Raw genomic sequence first — 20,991 nt, 5'->3', positions numbered from 1 at the left:
GGTCGCATCCCTTTCTGGGGGCTCCGGGGCAAACCCGTCTCCCTGACTTTTCCAGTTTCCAAGGCCACCCCCCTCCTCCACCTGCAAGGCCAACATGGCGTCAGGCCTCTCTCACTGAGCTCCATCTCTCTGGCTCTCTCCTGATTTTTTTCTTCCACCTTAGGATCCCTGGGATTATAATGGGCCCACCCAGAAAAGCCAAGATAATCTCTTTATCTTAAGGTCATCTGATGAACCACCTTAACTGTGCTTTGCCATGAAAATATTCACAGGTTCTGAGGATTAGGAGGTGGACGTCTTTGGGGGACCATTATGCTGCCTAAAACAAATCATGAGCAGAAGTCAGGTAAAAGTGAATTTTATATGTGAGGAGGGTGTGGCCAATATTCAGTGGGATGTGTCCTGAAGTCAGCTCCCACCTGGGGCCCTCACAGCCAAGGGACCCTTGTGAGGGGGGACGATTCCTGAAACAAGGCAAGGCCCGGCCACAGGGACACATCCCCCTCTGACCCTGGACACAGCAGCCTAGGGTCTGAGGGGAGACAATGGTTCATGGGAAGGTGGTCAGGTTGTGACTCTGTGGCCTGTGCTGGGCCCCCACTTACCATCCCTCAGGCACATCTGCCATGCAGTCCCCTAGGACCCCTGGATTACTCGTGACCCGCTGGGCACCTTCTTCCTTTCATTCACTCACTCATTCATTCATCCAGTGTCTGTTGGTTCTGCTGGGCTACGTGCTAAGGGACGAGGCACGACGGGGAGCAAGAGGACCTCTGATGCCCTCATGCCCTCTGGGCACCTGCAAGTTTCCTCTCTGCTTCTCAGACACAAGGACTGCATCACTAGAGCAACTCACCCACCGTGTAGAGTTCTTTAAAGAGAGTGACGGAACCTACACAAGCAGCCCGAGCTGCTCTGCCTTAGTTAGTCCGTGGGAACCAGGGTTTAGCCACGATGCAGCTGCCATTCTAACCCCTGGCGGGTAAAGTCCAGTCCCCATTCCCAAGGGCCCTTGTCACTAGCATCTGTTCCATAAGGATGTGACCCTCAGGTTCCGAAGTGCTGCCATCCTGCTTGTAAGGCCAAGATAGCCCACAGTGGACACACCAGCAGCACCTGCTAAACCCAACAGTCAATTCGGAAAGCCCAAGAATGAACCTCACTCAGTCTGGACCAAGCTGGGCAATTCCCAAATCTCCATAGGCCTTGGCTTCTGCGAGCGTAGACTGGGAGCCACAGATCTGCCAGACGTGGGCTTGAGTACGCCTTAGTACCACCCACACTGCTGCTCTGTCTGCACACTGCCCTGCCACAAGATGTGTGCGAGTGGGAGGCGTGTGTGTGTGGTGTATGCACGTGAGTGTGTGCGGTGTGTCTGTAGGTATGGGGGTTGCACACACGTACACATGGATGGGTACACACAGATATACACATCAAGGACAACTGACACGCGTGGAAGTCAAGTAGAAACAGCCTGAGATCTACAAAGATAGAGGTGTTCAATCAGCCTCTGGCATCCACTTTGTGTGTGCCTGGATAAGCCACCTAACTACTAGGAACGTGAACGTAAGTCATCTTGTCTGGAGAACGTGGCTAATGACACAGACGAGTCACCTCTCAGAACTGTCCTTGGGAATCAAACCAATGTCTTCCAGCACGCACTTTTGAATATTAAATATATAGAGTCAAATAAATGTTTGTTAAACAGCTGAATGAATAATATATGTGGTATTTCCTTTAGAAGTATAAAATATTATAAAAATATCAGGAATTTTAAGTATTGGCTTTTTAGATTTGCTCAAATTGTAATACATCCTGGGTTTGGAAAACAGAAAGGTGGGAATGGAGGAAAAGTAAAAACCCTCTTGCAAAATCTTGTAAGGCACATGCAGCAGGTGTGGCAAGCTAATGGTGATGCGGGAGAAGGTTCTGAGAGAACCAGCCTCCACATCTACACACAGGCCCACAGGACCCTGCTGGATACCCGCTCAGCGATGCTTCTCCAGCTAGTTTAGAATGACTGGTTGAGTCCCTAGGAGCCACAGTGTATATGGAATCCACCAGGCCCAGCACACACTGGCCTCAGGGCCTCCGCTTCACCACCTTGAGTTCCTCTTGCTGTACAAGGGTCCGGATCCAGGAAAAGAGATGTTGCCTCATTAAGAAACAGAAAGTCTTTTATCATAATCAATGTTTCAATAGTAGCATTCACCAAAAAGTGGGCCCACCCCCTGCATCACACTTAATACATATTTTTGTGCTATGTTCGAGTTCGAACAACTGGCTATTTACAGATTTTGACTGGGAAAATATCGCATGAACATATAAGAAAGTTCCAGATAGAAGTCCAAGTCTTGTAGCTCAACACCCGTGGGTTGTGTCCACTCTAGCACCTCCTGGGCCCACAGGTTGGAGGCTTATGTGTCCCTTCTAGGGGCAGAACACAAGGAAATTCTAAATCCATGGGTTAAAAAAGTAAGGCTGGACTATTTTCCTTCCCAAAACTCACCTAGCTCTAGGAATTGGCAAACATTTCATAATTGGCTTCATGAAAACAAGTGCCTACCTTTACTAAAAAGAAAAAAAGAAAATGTGAAATTCCCATAATTCCCAAACAGAGTCTGGAGGAAAAGAATCAAAGATGAAAAGCACATCTTCTAGTTATTTCGAATAGTCTTCCCAAGACATTTACCTTAATTCTTAGAAAAGCCCCTTATACTGCTTTGAGAAGAAGCAACTGCAAACTGCTAAATATAATTATCTTCTAATTAATACAGAAGAAACAACCGCCCTGACACACCTTCTGCTCTCCCTCCACCATGAATGCTCCCTGACCCCAAACCAGGAGAAATGAAGGGCAGGCACGTGCATCTAAATGGCCCAGTTCTGACCACAGCCTACCCTTCAAGGCACCCATGTCTCCATCACACAGACTGCCTCCACCTCAGCTGGGAGCTCAGCTTTTCAGGAGCAACAAAAGATGGGCAAAGGAGAAGTGCTCAGGACTTTCAAAGAACGGCCACCTTGGGTGTGAGACCAGGAAAACACCCTTCACTCATTTCTTCATGCAGTGGAATCTTCACACATTTCAAGAATCAGCCCTAATGCCATCTTCTCTCCTCCACTGAGCACCTGTGAATGCTCAAGGGGACCAGATGCCCAGGATCTGAGCACCTGCACCAGGGAAGGTGGGCAGGCAGCCTGCCCGCGGGCCTCCTCACCCACTCTACCAGGCCACACGCACAGGGTGCGCACTGGCCTTCAGGCCGCCCATCCCCTCACCCTGCCCATAGCCTGGCCTCCCAGAGGTCAAGCTGGTTTTGCTGGCTGAATGGATGAATACTTTGAGATTCTTGCGATGGTCAAACATTCCTTGTGGGGTGATGGTTTTAAATGAAGTCCTAATTAACCAAATATTTTAAAGAGAAAAACACTTTCGTTGGTGCCAGTTGGGACTCTGAAATGACGTCCTCACAAATTTTCTAACTATAGTGGAAGTGAAGGTAAAAAGTTCGACTGAATGATTTCTTTGAGGAAGACCACAGTAGAACATACCAGTAAGAAAAAAAGCAGTAAGCAATCACCATTTAAGTAATATTGAAAGTTAAATGTGTCCTATTTACTTTCACAAGTGCCAAATATATCAGCAGGCTGAGAGCACACAGTCCCCGATTTAACTGTTGGTTCCCATGCTGTACTACACAACAAGGCCCTTCATTTCACAGTATGAAAATAACACCACCATGAGTCACCACTGGGTAGCAAGGTTACTTCCCAGTTCTAGGGTTTGTTCTCACTGTTGCATTTGCTTTCTTCAAGGTCTCACTATGGCCTTACTGTGCTAGGGGTATTTTGGATGAAGCAGCTAGGCATAAATTAACGGTTAAATAAGCAAAAACGGATGACAGGTTTCCCCCACTATCCAAAAGCAGAGTGTTTCTATGAAACCTTTCCTGACCTGAAATGGCATAAGTGAAGAAGCAATTACCTTATGACACATCTGGCAAGGGATGCACAAAAATAAATCTAGATAAAGCACAGATGCTCACACAGTTCAAAGCTACTTGATGCAGAGATGCTGAGTGTGGATCCCGGAGAAGGAGCTTGGTGGTGTCACTCTTTGAGGTGTGCATTGCCTCTATTACTGCTCGCTGCAAAACAAACGCTATTTTTGATTTTTGCCTTTTTTCATAAAAGCAAAAATTCTCTTTGGATTTCTTTTGGTTAGCAAAAGTGAACGCAAAAAAATAAATAAATAAAAGTAAAAACAAAGTGGCATAAACCGAACTTTCGAAAAGTGGGGGATACCTGTACTTCAGCACAACTTATCGATCAACTCTCATCAAAACACTCTCCCGTTTGTCTCCTGTTTCCCAGGTGAGAAAGCAGTTTGTATAAGGAACTAGTGATTCACAACTCATGTATCTTTATGCCAGTATTTTCCCCCATCAGGTGACCAGCCTGGATCTATGATATTTTTATGCCCAATGCTGTCTATTCTTTGGGGGAACTTAGAAAAAGTTTCTTGGAGAAGGTGGAGTTTTGCTTTAGGATTAAAGGCTGGGGGGATTCACACGCGCTAACATCAGCACAGGCTTTCCTGGGTTTGAGGAAGATCAACACGGTTGGGAGGGTGTGATGTGCTCACTGACTGGCCGTGAAATGGGGGTATGCAGAGACGCCACAAGTGGGCAATAAGGTCCTTACAGGAGGCGGCCCACATGGTGGGGAGGGGAGACATGATGGCTGCATGGGAGGATCCCTGCTTGTGTTCTCTGAAGCCTGAGCCCTGCGGAAGCTTCCAGCACTGGGACAGTCTGCACTCTAAGTAAGAGCACCCTGGGTGGCCCCAGATGGGAGGGTGGGAGGTGGGGAGGGGGGACTACCCCCCGAAAGAACCCAGCTGAGTGTGGGATGGTGGGGGCCGCATGTCACAGTGGAGGAGTCCCCAAGAGATGGGATACAGGAGGGAGCCTGTAAGGCCCGTACCTCCCCCAAAGAGTCTAGTGGGAGCAGGGTGGGAGTGGCGAGCCACGAACTGAGGGCACCAGGGACAATTACTGACGGCAGAGTGATGGAGGACACACATTTCACTTTGACTTTCTCAAAATTACGGTGTTTCTTTTAAAAGTAAAGACGAGAAAAATCAAATGAGCAACCAACCTTAAGAACTCCATCCACTTCACCACAAACTTGCTGTGAGCTAACATTAACAAAGGGCTCATTTATATAAGGATGGCTTTTTTTTTTTTTTTTTTTTTTGGTAAAGTCTATCTTCAAGGTAACATGTAATTAAATTTCTGCTTTCAGAAATTTTTATTTGTGCTCATATTCCTTTCCTTCTTGGGAAAACCTCAAACTCACTACATAGATGCACCATGTGCCTGAGAACAGTGCTCATCACCCTGGATACGCTGAGAGGCGGGAAGATGTTTCCATGACCACTGTTCATCTTTGGTCTAGCAGCACATGGTAATTTTTTTTTTTTAACATCTTTATTGGAGTATAATTGCTTTACAATGGTGTGTTAGTTTCTGCTTTATAAAAAAGTGAATCGGTTATACAAAACATATGGAACGCTTCACGAATTTGCGTGTCATCCTTGCACAGTGGCCATGCTAATCTTCTCTGTATCGTTCCAATTTTAGTATATGTGCTGCCGAAGCGAGCACAGCACACGGTAATTTAAGCATGAGGACTTGTTGCTAAAAATCCTGAAGTAGAAACGAGAAGGGGATGGAAAATACTTTGCCCCCTTTCCCATGGCAAACTGCGTGGTTAGACCCCGGCTGGCGGCCGATACAGAAGTGGTCTGCCTTGGGGTCACCCACGTTGCAGACTATATGCACTTCAGGTAGATCTAGGACATGTATGGTAAACCACTTGACATAAGAAATTAATTACAAGAATTTTTTTTCCAAAAATGACAACGTGCATTTTAGAATCTAGTTTTCAAAGTCAGGGTCTTCAACTAGAGATGAAGGCTTGATGACAGTTTCCCCATCACTGAATGTTAACTCCCTGTGATCCATGTAGGTGTTACAGAGTGGGGGGTGAGAAATGAGGAGGCCAGAGCAGGAAAACTATCCCCGAACTCCTCATCTCCTGCAAACCTTCTAATAAGACCTGCTGCCGAAAGCCCAAGGGCCTGGTTCAAGTTTCCTTAACTTTCCCGTCTGTGGTTACCTGATAGTACAGCAGCGGGGTTGCCAGGAGACGGAGTGCAGGGATGAAGGCGGGGATGAATTACCAAATGGACGATTTGAGCCTGATGTGTCTACACTGCTTAGAATTCAAAGCGGCTGGTAGGCAGTTCAAGAGCAAGCCAATCCTCTCACCTGCATATTTTAGGGTTCCTTTAAATCTGAAGATGTTCTGGGAAATACACATCTATACTTGTTTGTTTTCAAAGTGTAACAATGCCCACAGAGCTCTGGGCACACAGACTGTTTCGCAACTTAAATATATACGATGAAACTATGATTCTATGTCCACAGGGCTTTACCTCCTACCTGCCTACAACAAACAATGTTTGTACCACAGTCTGAAAACAGAGCACACAGTCCTGGCCAGGACTTACGAGACGAGGTCTCCCGGGTCTGATGGAAAAGACTTCCATAGAAAGTACCACTACTGGGATCCAGGGGGTGACCACTGGGTGGCCAGAAATTCATCTACAAAGCCAGAGAGGTGAGGCATGCAAAGACACACCATAATTATGCCTAGAAGCCAAGTGTAGCACAGCCTTCCCTTTAACCACAGCCTGACAGAAGCAGAGAAGTAACTGCCCTGATCTGGAGTCAGCACAAGTCTCCTAGCCATGACAACAGTGTGTGTTTAAATGAGGTGGAGGACATGTGTCATCCAGCAGGGGTCACAGGTGACCTGACACCACCTTAGCAGAAATTTCTCTTAACTTCACTAATTACAACCCATTAGCAGCCTTAAGCCACCAGACAATGGGGTCCAGTGAGCATAGGTCCCAGAGGGGTCAGTGTGGGTGGAACACAGGAGGCAGGGAAGGCCAGCATCAGGGACTGCAGGAGCCCAGAAGGGAGCTGCCGGGATGTCCCAGGCAGACGTGGACCACTCGGGCTCTTGCAGGCTCTCTACAGATACGGAGCTGGGTGATTAAGAGGAAGAAGGCCAGAGGCAAACTTTGCTGACTGGCCAGTTCCTGGCCACAGAGAGAGTGAAGCATCCCACCAAGACATACAGCAGAGGTGGGAAAAGAAAAGAGAGGAAAAAACTAAGAGAAACAGGAGATCTTCATCTGAGGAGAGAGACAAAACGATCAGGGCAGGGCCTGATCGTTTACAAGAAAAAAAATTTACAAGAAAAAAATTTAAAAGCACTAGTGAGATTGTGGGGAGGAAAAGCTTCAGGGACCCAGAAACATCACAAGCGTCAGGGACACAGGGACATTGTACATGGGTCATCGGACACACGGGGACCGACATCACACCTAATCCAGCTGTACCACAGCTCACTCCCCCAGTCACTGTGTGTCTCCCCAGGCCCAGCCCCACTGCTCTCCACTCTGTGAGGCCGGGGAAACTGAGGCACGGGCTGGAAGATGCCAGCCGGCAGAGTGCACGGCATCATGCAGGACCTGGAGCGATGGCGATGCTTGCTCAGTGCCTGGTCCATGTTTCTCCCCACACAGCTCCTCTGAAGTGGACACAGTTGATCAGGAGACACAGCGAACATTTACAGGAGCAAAGATGACAGCTGTAGTGCCTGCCTGGCCCGCTAAGAAACTGATGCCTAGGAGTTAGTTGTTTTTTTGTTTGTTTGTCTTTTAAACAGTTTCCTTAGTTTCTGACTATCCTCTGATAAAGAGCACGGTATCAATCACACTTTAAAAATAAGTCAGGAAACAGGAACCTCACTCAGATTCTTACCATGTTAAAGAACACTTCTGTAGTTTGGATATCATGCCCTGTGCTGAGTACAAAGCTCGATTTGTTTCTGCTTTGTAATGTAGAGTGTTATGTTCTACCACTGCTACACAATCACTTTGAGGAAACATTACTATAAAAATAAATAAGTTTCTTTTTTCATTCAAAGCGAGGGAAAATAACAAGGACGCCCTAAGCACACCCACAAACCTTTTCCAAGAACACTTGTATTTGTCCCTGGGCTGGCAAGAATGTTTTGCTGATGATATCAAAGTCCTTTAATTTATCTATGATCAATCAGACTTAAACACTGAGGAAAAAATATTCATTCTGTTCCACTTTAAATTAAAACAAGCTATTTTTGGGGTACTAGGCTGTCTTTATTTTTCTTTGAACACAGGGGAATACGCTACTCTGAGACCTGGCTATGAAAGGGCAGCAAAACACACTATTAATCTCTGAGTTGGAGTTTTAGAAAAGACAAAGTATAATTCCATTTTCAAAAATGATTGCCAACTTCCACTGCTGACCAAGTGGAATATACAGGATTTATTCTCCACTTTGAAACAAGTAAGAAGCTGGGACAAAATACATTATTAAAAAATGGTTTTCAGGACTTCCCTGGTGGTGCAGTGGTTAAGAATCCACCTGCCAATGCAGCAGACACGGGTTCAAGCCTGGTCTGGGAAGATCCCACATGCCACGGAGCAACTAAGCCCGTGCGCCACAACTACTGAAGTCCACGTGCCTAGAGCCCCTGCTCCGCAACAAGAGAAGCCACCACAATGAGAAGCCCACCACTGCAACGAAGAGTAGCCCCTGCTCACCACAACTAGAGAAAGCCTACGCACAGCAACAAAGACCCAGTGCAGGCAAAAATAAATAAGTAAATAATTTTTTTTTTAAAAAATGGTTTTCAGACACTGGACAGCAGGAAGCTGTGAGAGGGGAGCAACTGAGGTGAGCCCCACACTTGCCCTTCTTTATTGTCTGAAGGGTCTCAGGCTGCAGACAGGATGGGGAACCAGGCAGAGCCCTCGGTCTCCCCAGGCCGGTGGGGGACAGAGCTGAGGATCCAGGGAGACCAAGGCCGCTGCAGTTTGCGGGGCAGGGTGCCAAAAAGGGAGAGCTGCCCGTAGTGGCCAGCTGCTCTGGAGACCAACGGAGGGTCCCCTGAGGAAACAACCCAAGGCCAGGGAAAGAACCACCTGAAAAAAAGCAAAGGAAAGATCTCTGAATTTCCCAGTGGTCCAGGAATAGTCCTTGCTGTCACCAGCTAGGGTAGAAAGTTTCTTAGTTCAAAGTGTACAGAAGTGTCCAACAGCTTATAAAGTAAAATTCATAACACTTGGCCTGGTGATAAAAAACCACAGGCATGCAAAGAAGAAGAAAAATAATCAAGAAAATAAAAATCAAGCAATACAAACAGATGCAGAAATGATACAGATGACAGAATGAGTAGGGCACTAACATAGTTGTGACAACTGTAATCTGTGTGTTCAAGAAACTAGAGGAAAGATGAAATTGTTAAGTAGACATTTGGAAGAGATTTAAAAAATAAAGACCCAAATCAAACTTCTAGAGTTGAAAACTACAAAGTCTGAGATGAAAAACCCACTGGATGAGATTAACGGCAGATTAGACACCTTAAAAGAAAAAAATTAATTAACTTGAAGACACAGAAATAGAAACTATCCAATATGAAAAATAGATTTATAAAAAAGATGGGAGGGTATAAAAAGAGCATCAGTAAGCTCTCGGACAACTTCTAGTAGGCTAGTACATCTGAAATAGAGTTGGGGGGTGGGTAGGGGAGCAGAGAAAAATGGATGAAGAAATAATGACCAAAAATTTTCCAAATTTGATGAAAACTATAAATCACAGATTCAAAAAACTCAATAAATCCCAAGCACAAGAACAAGAAGAAAATGACACCCCAGGCAAATCATATTCAAACTGCTTAAAAATCAATGACAGAGAGAATCATAAAAATAGAGAAAAAATATATTACGTACAGAGAAGCAAAGACAAGAATGATAAACTTGTCATTGGAAACACCGAAGCAAAAAAGACAGTGAAGCAACACCTTCAAAGTATTGAAAGAGAAAACTGTCCACCTATAATTCTACACCCAGTGAAAATATATTTTGAAAACAAAAAAGAAATAAAGATTTCTTCAGACCTAGAAAAATGGAAAGAATTCATCCCAGGTAGACCTGTACTCTGGGAAAGGAAATGGAAACCCTTCGGGCAGAAGGAACGTCACACCAGGTGGAAATCTGCTTGCACAGAAGTGATGACAGGCACCAGAAACGATGCCCATCACCCGGTGTCAGCAGTGACGTCTGCAGATCAACGCCTTTGGGTCTGCAGTCCAAATCCTCACTTGCCCTTTTCCTCAGGACCACCCATGCCAACCCGGGCCTCATTTTCCTGCGATTTTTTTTAAGTTGCTCTGGAAAATACATGTTTCCTTGTGATCCCTGAGGTTTCCACGTCTTCAAGCTGGGCAGAAGGGAGTCTGTTACTTCGAAAGATAAATGAATAAGCCTTCTTAAATTTCAATTAGACCACTTTGGATTTCCCTTGGAACTATTTCTGGTTTGGGAACTTACTTTGTGTACAAAAAGAGGAAATTCTTTTGCATTTCCATTTTTGGGGACAGACAGAAGATAAAGGCAGAGCCAGCCATATTAACCTGGTATTGTGAAGTTTGTCAGAGTCTGGGACCAATGTTTAAAAATTAATAGGAAAATGCACAAATATCTGCACTATTTGTGTAAGGTGTATACCTCCCAAACACAAAATGTCCATTTGGCTTGTGAAGAATATGTAAGAAGGTTCTCTCAAGAAGCTAGAACATCCTTTCAAGATAAAAAGATATTACAGTCAAATTTTTTGCTGTTTGCTAAAATCAATTTGATTAAATTGAACTCTCTCCACCCCCTCATCCTCTACCAAGTTGACATCAAGCCACTGAGCACTCAGAAGTTAAATTCCATAAAACACAAGCAGCTGTGCTCCATCAAAACAAAACCAAAAATTGACACAACTAACTATTCACTTAACCCAATTAGTTGAGGTTATTGATCAGTTGAGATTATCAATACTCAAAATGATTAATGTAACTTCATATTCTAAACCAGGAGAAATCTGTGTGGCATTCTAGGGAGGGGACCCAGGGAGGTGACAGGAGAACCAGAAAGCTGCAGCCACAGATCGGCTACTTGCACGTTTAGGCCTGTGTTCTCATTTCATAACGGCATTGATTTCTCGTTGCATAAAGGAGGGATTGTGGCTCTGCAACCATCTCAAGGTTCTACTTTGGACACTTCTAAAATAGTATCTACAGAGTCAATGGGGGGCCTGTTCCATGGGAGTGTGACGGTCTCAAACCAGTGGTCCACAATAACCTCTGCCTTCAGAGTTCAAAAAAAGAGACTTATAAAAAGACATTTATAAAAATCTTGCTGTCCACTTTGTTGTGAAACTCAGTCAGCACTGCAACTGCACAGGAACAAGGGGCATGTCTCGGGGCCAGGCTGGCCTCTGCAGCACAGTATCGTCCATCATGGGGTCTGGGTGCCTGCACAGCCTGACACCTCCGGGGGGACACACCCTTCTCCCAGACTCTCCCCTCAGCCCCTCCCAACAGCTCCTCTCACTCCCAGGAGTGGCCAGGCAGGAAGAAGATGGAAAACTTAAATGCACCAACTTTGTTATCTATTAGCAGATGGTCTTAACATTGCAGACGGCAAAGAAGCTTAGAGCTCACCTCTTCCAACTCTCACCAGACACACCAGGTCACCTCTCCTCACACCAGGTCACCTCTCCTGGTTATTACAGGACACGGGCTAAAACCAAACTCAGGAATGAATTCTGCAAACATTCTTTATTAAGCTTATTGTAATGATTAGATGTTCCACACATGTGAAAAGTGGCTTTTTCCAAGAAAATGATATTACGTTGGAAATGTTAAAAACAAAAGACTGGTTTTATTTGTTAGCCATTTTGGAGGAAATGTTAACTTTACCAAGGAACTAGCTTCCCTCCTTAGGATGATACATTTTGCTTTACACAGGCTATTATTACCTTTGTGTTTTAAATTGATGGGTCAATTCAGTTCCAACTCTTGCAAATGAAAGGAAATTTTGCCTTTCCAATTCTAGGCTGATAATCTGAGGGTTACTCTGACAATTGTGTCTTATGGAAGGAATTTTAAGGAGGAAAATTACGTAAATCTTTTTTAAACCAGAAATTTCCATCATAGGGGATCTAGAATGCCTATAGTAAATAACTTACAGAAGACTTAAAATATTTCTAAATGTGAGATATACCTGTTCTTTTATTATCAATAATAGTTAACATTTATAATTTAAAATGTTTGAAGTTGGTGAACAGAACTTGCAGAGCAATAAAACGATGAATAAAATGACTGACCTTTTGTTGCTTTTCTGGTTTTGCTTTTAAAACAAAAGTGGAAAAATATGAAAAACCAAATGAACTCAAAATTTTTCCTTTCTGTGCCTGAAGAATATAATTGGTTTTATGTAAGGCAAAAATCCAGATTTCTGTTAATGATGGGCACAGTAAAAATAAATGAAATACAGAATTTTCTTAAAAAATACAAGTTTTTTAAGAGTATACATTTGTTTGATATTTTCAAAAATATTGCCATGCTTTTAATATCTCTTTAAAAGGTAACCGTCAACCATGCCACAGATTTGGTTACATCTCTCCCTAACCTGCTACATCAAATACTATGCTACACAGTTCTGAGATAATATGACATTACGAAAAAATTTTAAGTGAGAAAAACTGATTTTTTTGTCTTATCTGTATGAATTTTTGAGGTGTGACCTATCTGCAAAGTGAAAAGATCTAAGATCTCCACATTTAGAGAATTATTCTCATTAGGAGTAGAAAAGCCTACTATAAGAATGGGTGTGAGAATTTCTGTTATAGCTTACTCTGGGCTACAAAAGGTGTGGGTCCCACCCTAGAATTTGATCATCTGTAGGAAAAAAAATTCTGCTCGAATTTTACAATCTACTAGTCTCTGTAATCTATTTATAGTGCAATTCTCCCTCTCTCTTTTAACAAACAATGCAGTCCATAACCCACTAGAAGGTAAACCCTTATTTAAATAGGTCAGTTTAATAGATCAATTTCCAACTTTGATAGCATGAAGACTATGAAAATACTATTCATTTTGGGAAATGAAAGTTCACATAACATACTTAATCTTACAAAAGTGTCTAAAAATGATTTATAAAATCATTTACTTCATAAGAACAACAACTGCCCAAATGCACACACACTACCAGCTCTTTCTTTTCTCCAAACTCTCTAGTCCACCCAGATCATAGATGGAAGGACACTGGTCACCTCCATGGTTCAACTATCAGTTCACCTCTTCATAGATGGAAATCCAGGTGGGTGCACATTATTTGACCTTCCCAGGGTCAGAGTCCTTATCTCTACAATGGGAACAAGACCAAATAGGGCTCTTTAGAAGAAGGGTGCTAAAGAATTTGAAAGGTTATTTTTCGTAATTAAATGTAGAATGCTACGATGATGATAAAGTTCTACTTGTACATTCCTTTATATGGAATATCTAATGTATTCATTTTTGGTTTTCACTATAAATTAGTTTTAACATTCTAGTAAACTGATTTTTCATTGAATTTGCTTGAAACAACTGGAAGATTAATTTACAAACACAAAAAGCCACCTAAAAAAGCATAATTAACCTATACCATTATTTATTTGATCTTAGGTTCCATTAAAATGAACCTTAGGGATAATTTTACATTGCTAATTTATTTTTATGCAAACAATATATAAAAATAAAAGTATTTGTTCATTATGGGATACATTTAAAGCAAATTGAAACCAAAAGAAATTTTAATGTGGGAAAATATATTATAGGACAAATATCAATATATGAGAAAATAATTTTTTAGACAGTAAATTAATATTAAACAAATATTTTTAAGCAAAAGACACTAAAGGAATAGATCATACTATAGTGGTAAATATAAATACATATAGATGAATATAAGTATGATAGAACTATCATGATATGATCAAAATCAAAAACTTCAATGAAAGAGCCACATGCAATTGAACAGCTTACTTCTACATCTGTAATCACTAGCTCAAAACTCTGGGGGAGGAAGCTTGTCCAAGGAAGGCAGACCATTCACAATAGCACAAAAATTACAAATGTAAAGAAATAAATCTAAAAATTACTGTGCAGAATCTTTATGAAGGAAACGGCAGTGCTTTCTGAACAACTTAAAAGGAAAACCTGGCTAATATGAGGACCACCATGGCCTTAAATGGAAACATGCTACACCATATTGATGTTGATTCTCCTTCTATCAGAGCAAGCCCAATCAAAACTCCACAGGGACGTTTTTTTTGGTGACATTTTTTCAACCCATTTATATTGGCTTGAAAATATTTCTAATATTTACATGGAAAAATAAATGGGTGAAAATACCTAAGAAAACAATTTAAGTGGAGTGATTTTTCATCACCACATGTTAAAATGCTTATAAATGTGCAAAGGAATAAGCAGGGTAAGACTGGTGGTCTGGAGTAAAAAAACGAAAAAAATGAATACAATGAAAGCAGGATTTTAAATTGGTGAGAAAAAAATTCAATAAATTCTTCTTGGAAAATTTATTATTTGAAGGGAAAAACATACTTTCTACCCTCACAAAATACACTGTAAAATGTTTGAGAGAAATTAAAACAAAATCATAAGGAAAACAAAAATGAATGTAAGTGACTATTTGCACGTTAGTTCAAGGTTTGGAAGAACTTTATAAGTTAAAAGGTATAAAAAGCTAAAGATTGATTGATATGACTATATGAAAGTTTTCAACTTTTATGTGTCAAAAAACACTCAACAAAACTGAAAGTAATGATTCCGTGGGGAAAATACCTGCAACATATATACTAGATAAAAATTAGTATACATGATGGTATATGTTTATATATCTTATAAATTTAATGAAAAGTAAACAATTATTTTTTTAAACTGGGGAAAAACAGGTGATTTTAAAAGAAACATAAAGCCAGTAACACTAAGGAAATAATGTACAATCTTACCGTCAAAGAGACACAAATTAAAAATAAGAAGGTGCCATTTTTGCCTGCCTTTAGGCAAAGGCTAAAAATAAGCCGGGGGCCAATGTCAGTGAGGGTGGGTGGGTCTCTGAAACTGGCCCCCAGCTTTTTTTTTTTTTTTTTTTTTTTTTTAATTTTATAGCTACTTTATTTATTTATTTATTTATTTTTGGCTGTGTTGGGTCTTCGGTTCGTGCGAGGGCTTTCTCTGGTTACGGCAAGTGGGGGCCACTCTTCATCGCGGTGCGCGGGCCTCTCACTATCGCGGCCCCTCCCGTTGCGGGGCACAGGCTCCAGACGCGCAGGCTCAGTAGCTGTGGCTCACGGGCCCAGCTGCTCCGTGGCATGTGGGATCTTCCCAGACCAGGGCTCGAACCCGTGTCCCCTGCACTAGCAGGCAGACTCTCAACCACTGCGCCACCAGGGAAGCCCCCCAGCTTATTTTTGACACTCTGACAATTGGGGCATCTATATTGGAAAGGCTTTTTCCTTCAGATTTCAGGAGGCCTGTAGGAATACATCCAGCAAAAACAACACGATCGCACAAGGATCGTATAGGAATGCATAACCCGTTCAAAAATTCATGAACAATGAAATAAACGGTAACAATCATTAGAGCAGAAGCTTTGTAGTCTTTAAAAATTGTATTTTTGCAGAATATTTCATGATACATAAAACATAACAAGGCAACAAACACGGCATACAAAACTATAAGCACATGAGGACGGTCAAAGTCTCTGAGTGACAGGAAAGGTTGCGCATGATTGGTATTTACTTCTTTCTGAATTACTATATGTTCCAAATGATCTATAGTAAACATGTATACATTTTAGAAACATAATATTTATGTATGTATGCATTAAATAGGTATTATTATGTACTTATGTATTCATTTGCTATTTATTTAAGTATGTACATATTTGTAAATAATATATATTGTGTGGTGCTAAGCTGTCACCCAGTACTTCTAAAAATACTAATGATTAGTGATAAAATTAATGCTATGTCATAATCTATGTTTGTTTCAGTATTACATGAAAATTTAGCCTGGCTATGTAACTTTTGGACTTTATTATCTGACCCACGCTTTGTCCTCCTACCCCTGCTGACCAGGGGCATCACAAGGACCCAATGTGCCTTTATGCATCTCACAACAAGGCTAGGAGGTAGGTAATATTCCCATTTTATAGAGAAATACAGGCTTCAAGCATCATGCCCAAATTCACATAACTAGCATCTAAGCACAGCTGGAGCCAAAACACAGGTCTGTCTCACTCCATAAGCATATTAAGTCTTGTTCTCTCTCTCTCTCAGAACCTACAGCTTAGAAAATAATGTCAATAGGGAAAATTATCTTACATATAACAATTTCCCGTCACCTTTTATACCTTATACAAAGCAGTGTATTGCCAATTCATAGCTGAATCAATGTTTGAATGTTTAACTGTGGTAAACAGTACAGCCAAACTGAATTGCTAATTCCAACCGAACGTAAAAACAAATCTAGATTCCTACGCAATGTCTTTCTTACACTACATTTTCTATCTAAAGTTGCAAATCCACCTTCATTAAGTTATGACCCATTTAACCCAAATAAGAAATCTTGATGCCTCTACAATGTGCAAACTTTCAGAAGTTAACCAAATATTTAAAGAAACTCATTTTTTACATATTCTAGTAGACTTTAAAGTTTAGAAACCTCAAGAGTGAAAGAGGGGTTTCCCTGGTGGTGCAGTGGTTAAGAATCTGCCTGCCAATGCAGGGGAAACGGGTTCGGGCCCTGGAGATCCCACATGCTGCGGAGCAACTAAGCCCATGCACCACAACTATTGAAGCCCGCGCACAGCAACGAAGAGTAGCTCCTGCTTGCCACAACTAGAGAAAGCCCGCATGCAGCAATGAAGACCCAACGCAGCCAAAAATAAATAAATAAATAAACAATTTTTAAAAAGAAGAGAAAATACTTTGAGATTAATGCAAACGAAAACACAAGCACCAAAACTTACAGAATGTGGCTAAAAGGGGTCTAAAACAAAGGGGAATTTAACATGCTATGTTAAGTATCATTTGTACTGGTTTTTTCAATTGTAAGTACTCCCATGGAATTATCAATAAAAGTATTTTTAAATATACTTTAATAAATACATTAATATTCCAAGAAATGAATGTACTATAATACCTAACCATTATGCTAATTTAGCAGCATTTAAGTTGTGTTCTATTTTTGCTGTTGTACAAACTATCTTTGGACACTTTAATCTGCGACTGCATTAAAGATTATCTTCTCAGGATAGATTTATAGAAATGGAACATTCACTCAGAAAGTAGGTATTTCTATGGCTGGCGATACCTGGCAACCTTCTGTTCATTGTGTATGAAGCCATGTCCAGCATCTCACACATGCTGGAAATGTGTGGGAGAAGGAACAGTGGCAGATGTTGTGATTCCACTGTGCTTGCGAGAACCAACACGGGGAGCAGGGGAGAGGAGGACAGTTGTACTCCTTTCTTTCCCATTTTTCTTGCAATAACACAAGTATGTCCAAAGAGTGCTTTTTTTAAAAAAAATTATTTATTTATTTATTTATTTATATTTTGGCTGCATTGGGTCTTCACTGCTGCACGCAGGCTTTCTCTAGTTGCGGCAAGCGGGAGCTACTCTTCATTGCTGTGCACAGGCTGCTCATGGCAGTGGCTTCTCTTGTTGCAGAGCACGGGCTCTAGGCGTGTGGGCTTCAGTAGTTGTGGCATGCTGGCTCAGTAGTTGTGGCTCACAGGCTCTAGAGCACAGGCTCAGTAGTTGTGGCGCACAGGCTTAGTTGCTCCATGGCATGTGGGATCTTCCTGGACGAGGGCTCGAACCCGTGTCCCCTGCATTGGCAGGTGGATTCTTAACCACTGCGCCACCAGAGAAGTCCCAGAGTGCTTTTTTTATAACGAAATTTTTACAAAGCTGTCTGGGAGGAGGGGAAGGTGTCAGTTCAGGTATCTTCATGGCAGGTAGTGATGTCACCAAGGAGGAGGGCAACCCCTGAAAGCACCCAAGGAGTAATGTTACCAGGACTTTGCATCCTTTTAACCTAAAGTTATACTGAGGAGGAAGTGTCAGCTCCATTTTAAAGATTAGTAAAACCAAGGCCCCCAGTAAAGTCTTAAATAGGTGAGGCAATGGTTAATGAGCATTGTGACATTATTTGTTCCTTAAAATATACCTTATGTATGTATGCCTTGAGCATGTTTAGGAGGCAGGTGGGCTCCCCTCGAGGGGCCAGGTGTGCAGCCAAGCTCTTGCTCCTGTGGAGTTCACACTCTAATGGGGGGCGGGGGGGCGGTGCTGCAAAACAACCAACAGTGGACTGTGGTGAGTGGTGTCAGAATAAACAGAGCAGGATGCAGGGAAGGGCTCCCTGAGGACATGACACTGGAACCCAGATGTGGATGACACTGTGTGGGACAAGCCAGGGAGTGTGGGGAAGGTTCCAGAAAGGGCAGCTGCCCAGGGCCCTGAAGTGGGCACAGCCCGGAGGCCAATGTGGGGTGGGTGGTGGGGGGCGAGGACAGGAGGGAGGGAGACAGGCGGCAGCCAGCTCGGTAAAGAGCCCCTGTGGCCAGGAGAGGGCTTTGGGTCTTCCCCCGGGTGGGAGGGGAGGCAGGGAGGCTTCTGAGCAGAAGCCTGTGAGATCTGCTTTAGGTTGTAAGGCATCACTGCTGGGTAGAGGGTATGTGGTGCGCGCTGGGGGCAGGGACGGAGGCACAGGCCAGCTGGGTCAGTGGAGGTGGAGGGGTGACAAGTGAGGGATGCAGGGAGGGAAAACCATCTGGAGCTAGGCTCCATCTATGAAGCAAAGGGGTAGTGAGGACAGCCCCGCCCCCTCCACAGCACAAGCACACCAGAGGCTTAACTGCAGGAGACGCAGTGCCCACAGGCAGTGCCTGGCACCATGCCCCATCCTCCCTGTCTCTTCACTCAGCATATGTCCCCAGATGCCACACCTCTGCTCTACTAATGGGCATCTTTCTGTGGGACCCCTCCCCTTCTCTCACTGCGGGTTGAGGGTCCTTGGTCCAGAACTCTAAGTCTATAATTTTCCCACACCCAAGAAGACATGACACTACAAAATTACCTCTTTTTGTTTTCATTATTAGACCCTTTTAAAATATTAGCTTTAGGAAGCTTCAATATCTAAGAGCTTATGGGAGTCAACATTCCACATCTAAGGAATCCATTTCCTCAGATGCACAAAAGATACCAGAAAACAGTTGGCCGAGCTGACAGTGCTCTCAGAGGACCATCCACCCTCCTCCAGCTTCATGGCTTCGCCATGTGCCAGGCTTCCTGCATCCGACAGCCCATGCGCATCACTCGAAGCTAAAACTGTAATTGGGGTGCATGACGAATCCACAGTGAAATGCAGCCAGACTCCCCACCCGCCCACCACTCCCCCCACAGACAGGCTGCACCCTGGGCCCGACCCAGCACCCTCCACTGTGTCTGGACGTCTGGAAGCACTGCCCACACCCACTCCTTCCTCTGGAAGCCCAGCTCATTCCAAAGCTGCGTGTGGCTCGGGCTGCGGGGACCCACCCGTACAAGGTACTCGCTGCAATTACATGCCGTTGGGCCATGACTGTAACTGCAGTGTGTTCTGTGTGTTTACGCTCCCTCCAAAAAATGCCAGATTTATTCACAGATGCAGTTAATCTCCTTGATAACATTTTCCAGGGGAAGGCTATGGGCGGGCAATTCCTAATAGGGGAGGGAACCACTTTCGGGAGTTCTATAAAAACACACGTCAGTGTGTAGAGATGTGAAAGCAAAGCTGACCCAGCAACATCCTTGAAATACTTGGCAATCAGAGTGTCTTCAAGGATTTTTTCCAAATACCATATGGATTAATGCACCGCGTCTTCTGAGTTTCTATTTATCTACAAGCTCTAACCGAGCCATATGACGTGCCAGGCGCTGTGCCAGGCGTGGCGAGCCAGGGACCGTGAGCCAGACTCTCCCTGCACTGAAAGAGGTTCCCGTGGGCACCACCTCACTGCCTGATCAGGTGAAGACCCAGAAGACAAGCTCCGTCAGAGATCTCCAAAGAGCCACACCACCCTCGGCTCTTAACAACTCCTTATTCACCACCTAAATGGAATCCTTTACAAACAGAAAACCAACAAACCTTGCCAACAGAGACAAGTGTCCATAAGTGACTACGTCAATTACACTGTGATGAAGTGTCCTCAAAAGCCATGTCCACCCAGAACCTCAGAGCACAACCTTATTTGGAAATAGGGTCTTTGTAAGTTAACATGAGGCCACACTGGAATAGGATGGGTGCTAATCCACTGACTGCTGTCCTTTGTAAAGAAAACAAAGACACAGAGACTCACACAGAGAGAAGACAGCCCTGGTAAGATGAAGATAAAAGCTGAAGCCATGCAGCTACAAGCCAAGGAAAACCACGGGTGGCCAGCAGCCACCAGGAGCTACATGAAGCAAGGCTCCCTCGAGCCTTCAGGGGGAGCACGGCCCTGCCAACAGCTCCATTTCACGCTTCTGGCCCCCAGAACTGTGAGAGAATAAATTTCCATTGTTTTAAGCCACCCGGTTTGTGTCCAAACTACCACAGCCACGGTGAAGAGTTGAGCTCCACTTCCTATGCTGACAGAGACCCTGTTTCAGCAGGGCACAGACGTCACAAAGACAGGAGACACTCTGGGTCCATCACAGGGATTCCACACTGGCATCTTTACACCCCAGGTTGCTGATGGGCAGATTCCATTTTTTGTTTTACGATCATGGGAACTATTTCAGATAGGTTCTAGGTTTTTTCCAAGCGCATATCCTTTACATCCGAATCACTCTCCTTTCATGTACTACATGTAAAGCAAAAAAGTAAAACAAAAACGGGCAACCACCAGCCTTCTGCCTAGAGAAGAAATTAAAAGAGCACAAT

The 20,991-nt window shown here is 43.4% G+C and overlaps 1 protein-coding gene and 1 non-coding gene across 2 annotated transcripts in view; both read right to left on the bottom strand.

Moving 5' to 3' along the window:
* ATP10A (ATPase phospholipid transporting 10A (putative)) overlaps window positions 1-20,991 on the bottom strand; it is a 181,854-nt gene that overhangs the window by 134,235 nt on the left and 26,628 nt on the right.
* LOC114237542 (U6 spliceosomal RNA) lies at window positions 5,566-5,672 on the bottom strand. The gene has a single exon (XR_003623074.1). It is a non-coding gene; the product is annotated as a U6 spliceosomal RNA (small nuclear RNA).

This window comes from Balaenoptera acutorostrata, chromosome 3, assembly GCF_949987535.1.
Source record: "Balaenoptera acutorostrata chromosome 3, mBalAcu1.1, whole genome shotgun sequence".
In the NCBI taxonomy this organism is placed as follows: Eukaryota; Metazoa; Chordata; class Mammalia; order Artiodactyla; family Balaenopteridae; genus Balaenoptera; species Balaenoptera acutorostrata.
The sequence above is the reverse complement of the archived record's forward strand: the minus strand, read 5'-3'. Positions and strand labels throughout refer to the sequence as shown.